The 12,379-nt window shown below is 36.0% G+C and overlaps 1 pseudogene; it reads right to left on the bottom strand.

Annotated features, from left to right (window-relative positions):
- Positions 1-2,851: 2,851 nt before the first annotated feature.
- On the bottom strand, positions 2,852-2,970 carry LOC111739878 (annotated as a pseudogene).
- Between the last annotated feature and the right edge of the window lie 9,409 nt (positions 2,971-12,379).

Here is a 12,379-nt window from a genome sequence, read left to right on the forward strand (position 1 = left end):
AATGAGACATGAAATAAATTTCATGCGCATCAGCTCCCTGGAGCCTTGTCACAATAGATAAGGCCAAATGGAAGGATGCAGCATTCCTTCTTGTGGGCTACTGAGCAGCTAAGTTAATAACTGAATCTTAATTTCACTCCAGGACGTAGAAGCTGCTACATCCTGTCCTTTTTTGATCCCTTTATCCATAATAGCAAAAGTAGAAGTACCTTTCATCAGACCAAATGATGACTACATCTATATGTGCTCTTCCATAATTAGGCTTAAGCACTCATTCAAAACTTCCTTCTTCTGGGTGGGCTTCTCGAATTAATCCCACCATCTGATTATTTTATTTATGTGGTACATTGATTGCATTAATGATCCCAATCCTTCACACCCCACACCCTACCCCATATCTGCAGTCTTGGCAATGTGGCTTATCAGTCCTTAGTCTTCAAGGAGTCTGTTTCCCTGACCCTTGATTCTAACTTGTACCATGTGATTTGATTTTGCCACTGCATAATCACAGTTGTGATACAAGTAGAGGCTTGTAAAAATGTGGTCCATTTTCATCTCTTTTGCTTCTCTGACTGCTCTGAGAACATGTCTAGGCTAGCCTGCTAGAGAATGAGAGACACATGGCTCAGGTGTCCCTATTGTCCCAGCTGACAGCCAGCCAACCACTAAGCATCATTATTGTGGCAAAAACCCACAGATGACTGTGGTTGCATGACCAACTCTGCCAAGCCCAGCTCATATCTGCTGAATTCTGAGTTAAATCCATGCTTACTATCTAATGACATTGATATTTTGTGTTTAGTACACTGCTGTATTGTGACAATACATAGCTGATGATTCCTTTTGTTTCTTTATACTTAAATTATGCTTTATAATTTATAGTATAAATATGTACTTATATTATGCTTTTGTCACATGCGCAAACTTATTCCACTATCCTCTCCTTTCCCCACCAGCTTTATTTTAAAATCTTCCACTCGAAGTTTCTACAGAAGCTACCATATGGCCCTTCACCCCCTTCTGCTAACAAGACTGTGTAGATTAAGGCTTCTTATCTGTTTCAAGGACAGATAACTAACTAACTGGCAACTAACCAGATTTTATGTCTAATCTGAAGAAAGAAATTCAATTAAGGCAGCTGAGGTGCTTGCTAAAGCTGAGAGAGTGACTAAGAGGTTAAGGATGGTAACCATGGTGGACCATGGGCATAATTAGTTCATCATTAGATGAAGCAGGTTGCAAAAAAGAAGCCAATATGCCGAAGGAAGCAAAGATATGAGATCTCGGAGCCACTCAAAGACAGAAAGGGTCACTTGTTCCTTATTCCTCTCTTATCCTGCTCTGGTTTTCATGGGCACGGCCAAGAGTCCTACTGCAGACTCTGAGATTCCCTTTCACTTTCAATAACCAGCTAGACTTCAACCCCTCTACTTCTTTTTTAAATAAACTTTAAAAATTGTTAAGATAGTACACAGGGTTTCTATAAATCCTGCACTCAATTTTCCCTATTATTAACTTCTTACATTAATGTGATATATTTGTTACAATTAATGAACCAGTATTGATACAGTATTATCTACTAAAGTCTATACTTTATTCAGGTTTCCTTAGTTTTCAACCTAATGTCTTATTTTCTGTTCCGGGATCCCATCTAGGACATCACGTTACTTTTGATTTTCATGTCTCCTTAGGCTCTACATGGGTGTGATAGTTTCTCATTTTTCTTGTTTCAGATGACTTCAACAATTTTGAGGAGAACTGGTTAAGTATTTTATAAAATGTGTCCTAATCAGAATATGTCCGATTTTTTAATAATTACATTAAGATCAAGTGTTTTTGAGAGGAAGATCATGGAGATAAAGTGCCATTCTCATCACATAAGATCAAAGGTACATGCTATCCACGTGACTCATTACTGGTGATGTTCACCTTGATCACCTGGGTTTGTCAGGCTTCTCCACTGTAAATTTAAATTTTTTCTGCCTTTTTCATACTGTACTCTTTAGAACTAAATCACCATGTGCAGCCTCCAACTAAGGAGTGGGGAGTTATGCCCCCTCTCTTGGAGAACAGAATATCTGCCTATGTTACTTGGAATTCTCCTGCATGTCAGACTTGTCTATTCTATTCCAATATTTAGTCATACGATCATTTATTTATACCCACATAATGGATATATAGAGAGAGTCATGGATATTTATTTTATGTTTTAGGTTATAATCAATACTATGCTATTTATCCTATTCTTCAAAATTTTCTCTTTTTATCTCTGGAATGTTAGTTCTTCAGTTGGCTCTTGTGCCACTTTAACTTTTGTGGGGGTTTTTGTTTGCATTTCTTTACTTTCTGAAACTACAAGAAGGCCCTCCTGATACTTTTTATGAGAGCTAATTTGAATAGGTTTCTGTTGCTAGCATTCAATAAGCTCAATTGGAACATAGATTTATTTTCGTTTTTAGTTTCATGCCCTTCTTATGAACCTATTGTTTTTTTATCTACTCACATTCCACTCAGTGTTTGTGAGCATTTGTTCACTGTGCGAGTACTTGTGTGTAGTGTTTATGAGGTGGGGAGGCTGGCAGGAGGAAGAGAACTATGTTGAAACAGAGGGGAGAAAAAGAAGAGTAAGGAAAAACTGGCTTCCAGAACACCCAAGAGAAAAAGTCAGTGAAGGAACAAGTTCTGCTCTACTTGCTTGCCAAAGGAGAATATAGTTATGTCTCAACATAAATTTTTTATATTTATTTATTTATTTATTTATTTATTTATTTTTAGGTGAGGCAACCCTTGGTTGACCTCACAGATTGCAAGGACCTTATCAGTTTACCATTCCTCATTTTTTTATTTTCTATGCCTATAGTACCTGGTCTTCTTAGGTGGTCTCCCATCCAAGTATTAAGCAGGCCCGACTCTGCTTAGCTTCCGAGATCAGACAGGATCAGGCTTGTTCAGGGTAGCATGGCCATAGACTTGGCATAGATTTTTAAGACAATTTAAACTTTATACTAATTATAACTTCAAAACTACCCACATTTACTATATTTTAATTTTTTTATCAATAGCATGGATAAACAAAATCATGATAAAATAAGTCAAAATACCAATAGGATGTTATCTTTTCATCAGAATGAGTGGAGCAGAAGCTGTTTCTGAAGCATTGTTTTCACAGTGAGCCCAGAAGGAATTTACATATAGGAATAATAATGGATATAATGTGCTGGTTACTCCACTAAGGGCTTTACTGAAACATTAACGTTAATACTCAGAACAGAGTAATGACATCAAGATGGCAACATAGGTTGTTCCAGACTCCAGTCTTCCTCATAACAACCAGCAACTATCCATAGATAAGACACCATTGTGAAAATCCCAGAATCCAGGGTGAGGCCGAAGCATGCCCTTGGACCACACAGAGAAGGAACACATTAGAAGAGTAAAAAGAGTGGTTTCACATTGACCCCACCCCCAGGCAAGTATAGTACAACACCAAGGGAGCGGCCCAGGGCCTATGGTTTCTCCGGTGGGAAAAGGGAGCCCAAAGTGGATATCCAGCTTCCCCAGTGCTGCAGAACACTTTCTAGGAGGCCCACTTCAATCTCATCTTATGGGATAAATGGGGTATCTATAGGGTTCAACAATTAGGGAAGAAGGGGGTAGAGATTATAGTAACCAGAACTCAGATCTTAGCAGGCTGCATTCCTGCTTGTAGCTGCACCTGAGTAGATATCCCAGCCAGTGGCTATGCCTATCCTTAGAGCTGAGCTGATGGTCCCGTCAAGCCAGCAAACTCGGTAGACAGTTCTGCCCAATTTGGGACTCTAGCCAAAAGCCATACTGGTTATAGAACTCATTCAATGGCCCATCTAGGCACAGAAGCAGATTCAAAGCCAACTGCTGAGCTTAACCTCTAGTCCTTTTCCACTAAGAACACAGCCACTGATGCCTAGCAGCCAATGAGCACATCCTACAGCTTGTTTGAGCCATAGAGCAAGATCACAGTTCTGCTCAAATGCTGAGTATAACCTCCAATTCCATCCTACTAAGAAACCTAACCAGAGAACCTGGACCCATTTTTCAGGATTGCTCAAGTAGAGCGCCAAGCCAGCAGCCCTGCTCAACTGTTGAGCATAGCCTCTGGCCCCATATAACAAGGGAACCTAAAGAGAGACACTGGACAGCATCAGAGTTTGGCATGCAGGAATCTAGTCTACACCTTACAGCTCTGCCCAATTATTGAACATAGTCTGAGGCCCCACCCAACCAGGGAGCGCAGGCAGTGACTCCACCCAACTGCAGGGTACTACTGGAGACCCTGCCTAAACAGAGAGCCCAGCCATTAACCTCACCCAAAAGCAGAATGTAGCCAATGGCATACCTAATCCTGAAGCCCAGACTGTGGGCTGGTAGTTTAGGTGGTGCAATTAAGCACAAAAAAGAAGTAAAAGACATCAGATTATTGGAAAGAAAGAAGTAAAATGGTCTCTGTTTGCAGATGACACTATCTTACATATATAGAAAACCCTAAAGACTCCAACAAAAAACTTGAATCTAATAAATGATTTCAGTAAATTTGCAGAATGCAAAACCAACATATAAAAATCAGTTCTGTTTTCATATGTTAAAAATGAACTATCTGAAAAAGAAATAAAGGAAACAATCCTATTTACAATAGCATCAAAAATAATATAATGCTTAGAATTGAGTTAGCCAAGACAGTGAAAGACCTCTACACTATAAGACATTGATGAAAGAAATTGAAGACACAAATAAATGAAAAGATATCTGTATTCATGGATTGGAAGAATTAGTATTGTCAAAATGTCCCTACTATTCAAAGTCATCTAGAGAGTCAGTACAATCCTTATCAAATTTCCAATAACATATTTCACAAAAATAGAAAAAAAAAAGTTAAAAAATTTGTATGGAAATGCAAAAGACCTCAAATATCGAAAATGATTCTGAGAAACAACAAAACTGGAGGAATCACACTTCATGATTTCAAGCTATACTACAAAACTATAGTTATCAAAGTAGGACTGTACTGGTATAAAAATAGATATAGACTAATATAACAGAATTGAGAGCCCAGAAATAAACTCATACATATATATGTAGTCAACTAATATTTGACAAGGGAGCCAAGAACACTCAATGAGGAAAGTGTAGTCTCTTCAATAAATGGTGTTTAGAAAACTGGATAACCACACTCAGAAGAATAAAATTAGACCCTTATCTTACACCATTCACAAAAATTAACTCAGAATGGGTTAAGAACTTAATCTAAAGAACTGAAACCATGAAACTCTTAGAAGAAAACATAGAAGAAAGGTTTTTAACATTGTTCTCTATACTCTGACTTTGATAACTTCCCATATATACAAGTGTAGAGATGGTGGCTAAACTAGTTGAAAATATAGGGAATTACCTGTATTCCTGGGACTTAATCCAAGAATACATTAACAAAAATAAAGTAAAAATGATCATGTACAAATTTAGATATGACAAATGAAGTATTCAAACTATGGTCTTAGATTTTGGTGTTTTTAAAACTGCAATTGAGAGAAATCCTCTGGAAAAAATAAAAGGCCAGAATTTGTGCTATTAAATCTTCTATGTAGAGCAAAATGTAAGTTTCTTCAGGAAAAACTCCATCATATTCACTGCATTTCTTGTACCAAGAGCAAGGATTGGCAAACAGTAAGTGCTCAATAAAACGTGTAGAATGAATAAAAACTCATATCTGGCTTATTCTTTTCTGTCTTCTTTCAGCATATTTTGTATTTCTTGGTTAATATTATTATTTCTTTTTTAAAAATTTACTTTATTTGGTGTCAGCAAGGCAGTAATTAAGGAAAGCTGAACTTGAGTCTATTTTTGCTCATTACCCCATAACAAGAACAACAAAAAATGTTTAAAGAACTGCATAAAGTTGAGAAATACTTACTAGATAACTATTAAATAGACTGTATTGTAACTATCAAAATAGCGGCAGCCCTTCCTTTACCTGCTGCCCCTCTCAGAATCTCCAACTCTTTAAGTTCTCTGGTTTCAAAGTCTCATTTGTCTCTCACCTAGTCTTTGTACGATTTTTGCTTTTTTCTGGCCTTTACAAGAACATAGCAATACTATCAAATAATATGGTATCAGAGGTCAACTGCTTCTAAGATACTAAACGTACTCCTGCAGCTCAGGAACAGCAGACATTTGAAAAATCCTCATCCAGTATTACTTATTAGTAACATAAATGATTAATCGTCAAACGAGTAGAAAAAGTAAAGAGAAAACTTTCAGCTTCTTCATGTGGTTTTTGAGAATTTCAAAGAAAATAGTGTGTTTGGTTCTATTGCTTGAGATAAATTTGTTTTCCTTTTTTATCAGCCCCTCTTCCCATTTCCTCTTCTTTTCTTCTTCAACGATAGTCCAATACAAATCTATAAAGAAAGCAATACTTTACTTTGTGCAATGCCACCACCACTTTCCTCATTGTCTTTCTCCTTTCCTGACTCTGTCTCTCAGAGTCAAGGTTTTATTTGAGAATGGACTTAATAGCAACTGGAATCTCAGAGAAAATTAGTATCTCCAGCTTATTAGCTCATTCAAGAGATAAATAGAAGCAGAAACAACATTTATGTTAATCACATATAAATTTACATTTTCTATTATATGTGTAGTCTCCTAATTTGTGTTTTGATGTGTTTAAATCTTGGAAAATATAAACACTGACCACCCTTAGTCTTTTTAGATGCCTTCCCCATCCCCCATCCCTGACTCTGAGAGTTAGAACAACTCAGGGATCTGTCCTTGACCCTTTCCATTGGTTTTTCTTCTCCATCATGTCTCAGCCCTGTCCAATAGAATTTCTGTGATGATGAAAACATTCTCTGCCTGTGCTGCACAATGTGGGAGCTACTAGCCACATGTGGCTATTGAGAATTTGGAATGTGACTAGTGTGACTGAAAAGTTTAAGGCTTAATTTTAATGTTAGTTTATTTTAATCTATAGCCATGTATAGCTAGTAGCGAGCATATTGGACAATGCAGCTGGATGGTTTCCTCTAGTACCATGGCTTTGAAAACCACCTTTATACTGATTTTGCACCCAAATTTTATCCAAATGTTATCTTTTTTTTTTTTTTAAATCACTGTATTACCCTAGTCCAAGCAGCTATAGTTACTTTTGGCATAGAATCTTCCCACTGTCATCTTGCCCTTCCGACAATATATTCTCCATGTAGTTGACAGAAGGATCACTTAAAACTTCGTCATAGATATCATATCATTACCCTGCTCGAAACCCTTGTATTGCCTAAACCCACTGATCACTTCCATGATCTAAACACATTTCATGATCTGGTTTTTCTCTACCTCTTTTAATTATTTCCTACCATGCTACCCTGCTGTCACTCACTCCAGTCTTCCTGTTTCACAATACTCTAATACTCAATATTCCTTCTCAGGGCCTTTCCCTTAGCTTTATCCTTCTCCACGGTTTCCCTGAACATTTTCATGTCTTATCAGAAATCTATTTGAATGTCACTTGCTTGGAGACACATTCCCTAAGCATCTTAACTAAAAAGCATGACAAACGCATAAACAACTACCCTCCTCACACAGATCAAACTCTGTAGACTTAGCCTTTATTGCTTTCTTCATAGAACTTATTATTTTCTGGAACTGTAAAAATTTTTATATTTATATATTATTATCTCCCCAAATAAGATGTATACTGTGGAAAAACAGGAACTCTATTTCTAGCTCACTGTTGAATTTCTACTACCTAGAACAGTATAAATGCTCAATAAATATTTGTTAAATGAATAATTGAATAGTGTTGATATATAATATTTTCATGATAATGGAAGTTGATTGGGTAATTCTGAGCATATCCAACAGATGTTAACAAAGACTTAATGGTATTGTGTAAAACGATATGTTCACCCATGAATAGCCTATATCCATTTTGACCATTATCAAATGGAATTCTTAAGCTAGGTTTATTCTATTGATATAATTTAGAGAAAAATCATTATAACCTCATGATTGTCCTTGAGGCATAAACTATATTTGCTTACTGTACCATGCAAATATAGGTACATAAAATTAATTATATTCTATGAGAACAAAATTATTCTAATGAAAGCAAATGGGGCAAACACTTGCATGACTATAAAAACTAAACATATCTTTATTTTCAAGAGTAAATTTAACATTCATTTCACTGATAAAATTGTAGTGTAGATCAATGCAGAAGTCCACAAATTCTCATTAATACCTACCTGTACATGGTGTAACATACTAATTGTTACCACGATAATTATAAAGCCTATAACTAGCATACAAAGTATGGCTTTTCTCCATTAAATATTTGTAAAGCATAATGATGAGATATTTTCATACCACCACAGTTTTATGTGTCTATCATATAGTTTATATTCTGGATTATATACTATAAAGTCAAAACAATTAAAACTTAAATTAAGCATGGAATAGTTATCTGTTACTGTGCATTTAATAGTTATCTGTCACAGTGCTTAAATTAAGCATGGAATAGTTATCTGTTATTGAAGCATTTACACCAGCCCTTAATAGATTGTACTCGGTAGTCTTGAACAGAACTCTTTTAGTAATTGCTTCCCTTGACCAACTTGATAACTGCTGGTCGTAGCTGCGCATTTTCTTCAATGATTAGAAAGTCAGTTAGGAACACTATATCAGATTCATGCAATTTATTCCATATGTAATGGGAAGTGTGAATAGGTGTAGAGGGAAAAGCTAGAAGAAATTGGCAGTGAGAGATCCGGGTGTTCATTTCTGAAATGGAAATAGAAATAATGATTATTTCATAAAAAAACCCAAAAGTCTGCAGCCAATTAAGAAATAACAAATGTAGTATTCCCATTAATACTCCCACATGTGCTTCTCCTCCTGTTTACTCATCACTTTATATTCAAGTTCAGGTTGGCAACATGAACTTTCTAACATTTTGGTCACTGGCTTGAGTGACCTTACATAGTATTCTGTTTGCTTGTGACAGACCTGGTTTATGCTGGTTGTCCCAATGTAATTATTTAATCCTACTCTTTTTAACTCTAAAAGATGTCTTGATTTATATTATACATTTTGTACTTACCCTAACACTTGTCCATGTGCATTACAAAAGATGCCAATTAGCAAATGTTGCTGAGAAAAAAAAGACTTTTAAATAATTGTCAGTGTAGAAATATAACAATACAGTTTATATTTTTCCACAGAATTATAATCTACATCATTTGGCTTAAGATGGTAATGGCTTATGACAATTGAGTTCCAGAATTTACTTAGACAAAATTTGTGGTAGATTTCCATGTGCCATATTGATGTATAAACACACACAGACACACATACTTATAAGTAGAATTACAGAAGGAAGGCCCAAGTTGTTTACACACTGTGGGTTCAGACATGCCTACGCTTATATAGAGAACTCATAGGATGAGCCTGCCTCTAGAGCGATTGCCATTTGCATGATGAACCAAGAAAAGTTTACCAACCTGATAAAAATGTAAAACCTGATAAAAATGTGAAGACTCATAAACTTTGTCAAAGGAAAGTAGATTTACTCAGTGTGATTATGTGTAAGTGTAAATGTGAATGTATGTGTCTTTCTACATATCTGACTCTGGTGCATTACAGGGTGAAAAATGACCAGGTAATTATAATTTAATAATATCTAAATGTGATTATACTTAAACTTTTCCACAGTTACATATTCATTCACTTCAACTCCTCTAGTATAATGTCTTTTTCCTCCTTCCCTTCTTCCCTCTTTTTTCCCTCTTCCCTCCTTCATCCCTTCCTTCCTTCCTTCCTTCCTTCCTTCCTTCCTTCCTTCCTTCCTTCCTTCCTTCCTTCCTTCCTTCCATCCTTCTTTCCATCTTTTCTTTTTCTCTGCCTGTACCTATTTGATCCATGTATAAATACAGAAAAGTATAAACTTGACAGTTGATCACACTTTCTAGATTGTTTCCACCCAGAAATCATAATCTCAACCAAAAATACGTAGAACTTATCACATATACCTAAAACTTATAAATTTATCTCATATGCACTTATGATAACCTTGTATTTTAACTTGTCAATAACATGTGTGTGTGTGTGAGAGAGAGAGAGCGAGAGAGAGACAGACAGACAGACAGACAGAGAGAAATTTCCATATATTTAAATCTAGTTTCAAAAATAGAGTGTAAGGTCCTTTTGGTACTTATAAGGAACTATGGATCAAAGTCAGGAGATTTGGGTTCCAGTTTCAGTTATGTTCCTTGGACAAATCAACACTTTGGGGCCTACTTCTTCATGTACATGATAGTGCATAATTTAACAGTGAAAGAATACAGGCAGGCAGAGTTGGAAAGAGATTCGTAAGATGGTTTATAAGCCTTGCTTTTTTTCTCCCTTGAAACTCATCCCATGAAGGGGTGCTGTTCCCAAAAGCAAAACCAGCAGGCTCATTCTGTCTGTTGCTAACATGGCTGTTCCAGATGTTTCACTATAATCTTATGGGCAACTTGTGAATAAGGGCTGCAGTTCATTAGTAGCCTTGCTGTAAGAGATAATGGTTTTCTTCCTCTCTAATACAGGAAATAAAAGATTACATTCACCGTCAAGTTGCCATTTAAACTATACAAGTCTTACACAACAGAGCCAAAGGTTTAAAACACAGTTTGTAAATAAGCATTTTCTAAAAATGTAAAGTAAGGCTGAATAAGGACACTCTGCCCAACATAGAATAAAAACACTGAGACAAACAATGCACTCCTGCTTCCATAGATCAATTTATAGATCCAATGCTTCTTTCAATGTGAGGACAGCATGACATTACAGTCACACAAAGGACACAAACCACAAGGTCAAATGACACTGTGCTGGCCACACCTACCTGAATTTGATTACTTTTTCTTGTTTCTGCTTTCATTAGCTATGGGGTGGTTCTGTCCTCTGTGGAACACATTTTCAATATGAATTCTCATACTTATAGGGATATTAGCTCTCATATAATAGCTTTTTATGATTACCTATATTAAGGAATTATGGTTTGGAACCATGTGGGTAGTCCTCATTTAATGAATGTATAAGCTCGGCACACCCATATTGGCTGACTAGGTAAAGAGGGAGAAAATTGTTTATTTGATTTAGGAGATGGAAGCTCTTTTTGGTAATAAAAATGAATATGTACCTGCAGGCTACAAATAGAAGTTTATGCTCAGGATAAAAGTAACTAGAAAGTCTGAGGAACCCAAGGATCAAAGCCAGACATTTAGGATCTGGCTAAATGTGGTATCAAGACATTAGTTAGTAACAACAATATTGGGATTTATAGAGCTTTTTATAGCTTAATAAGTATTTTCACACACATTTTCTTATGTAATCCAGGTACAGCTCACTCAGGGGCTTGTTATTATACCCATTTTACTGATGAAGAAGCAAGTTCAGATAAGATGAATGAATTGCCAGTGGTCCTAACTCTGCTACTAACCAGCTCAAACAAGTAACCTAACCTGCCAGTGTCTCAGGCTCTTTAGTGGGTAACATATGTGGATAATAATAATACTTAGCTCATATTGATATTATGAACAATAAATGACTTAATGAATGTAAAGTGCTAAGAATAGTGTATGCAATTCAGTAAGCCTCAATAAATATTAGCTAAAAATTGTACTAATTGCATGAGGAATGATTAAGATTTAAATTTAGGTCTTCTGACATCACATCCAGGGAGAACCCTACTGTGGTGTAACTGTTCTTTGAGTAGAAGAGTATCAAATTGAACCAGAGGCCCGAGATTCTGGAAGTGTATGTATGTCTTCAGGGAAGGGAAGCAAGCAAGAAAAGCTCAAGTTCAAGGTCTAAGCAATAAGGACAAGATTATTACTTTGACATGACTTGAAAGAGATGGTTTGATATTAAGGTCAACCGCTTCTCTGGGAGTTTGATCTGATGCCTTTAGAGCTAGGACTATTTTTCAGGAACAACTAAACTAAGATCTGTAGGCAAAGGTGAGAGGTGACAACTGAGCTATTCGTGACATCGTGCCAGCTAGTCTGGATGTCATATAAACTTAAAGAATTGAAATCGGTTTTCTCCTGATTCTTGATAATAGTTAATATTAAAAACTGCTTTTAGACTATGCCCTGGAATCTTTTGTGGTATATAAAAGACAAAGGTTAAAAAACATGTGTGAAGTTCATAATGTGATTGGAAAAAAATTGGAAAGAAATCTATATAATCTCTACTTATTAATCTCATAAATCCTGGCCTATTTAAAACTCATAGCCTATTGTCTCTACTATGGTATATAAGCATTTGAACAAAAGAAGGAACTATTTAATAATTGCAACTTTCT

This window comes from Pteropus vampyrus, unplaced genomic scaffold (genome assembly GCF_000151845.1).
Source record: "Pteropus vampyrus isolate Shadow unplaced genomic scaffold, Pvam_2.0 Scaffold55, whole genome shotgun sequence".
Lineage (NCBI taxonomy): Eukaryota > Metazoa > Chordata > Mammalia > Chiroptera > Pteropodidae > Pteropus > Pteropus vampyrus.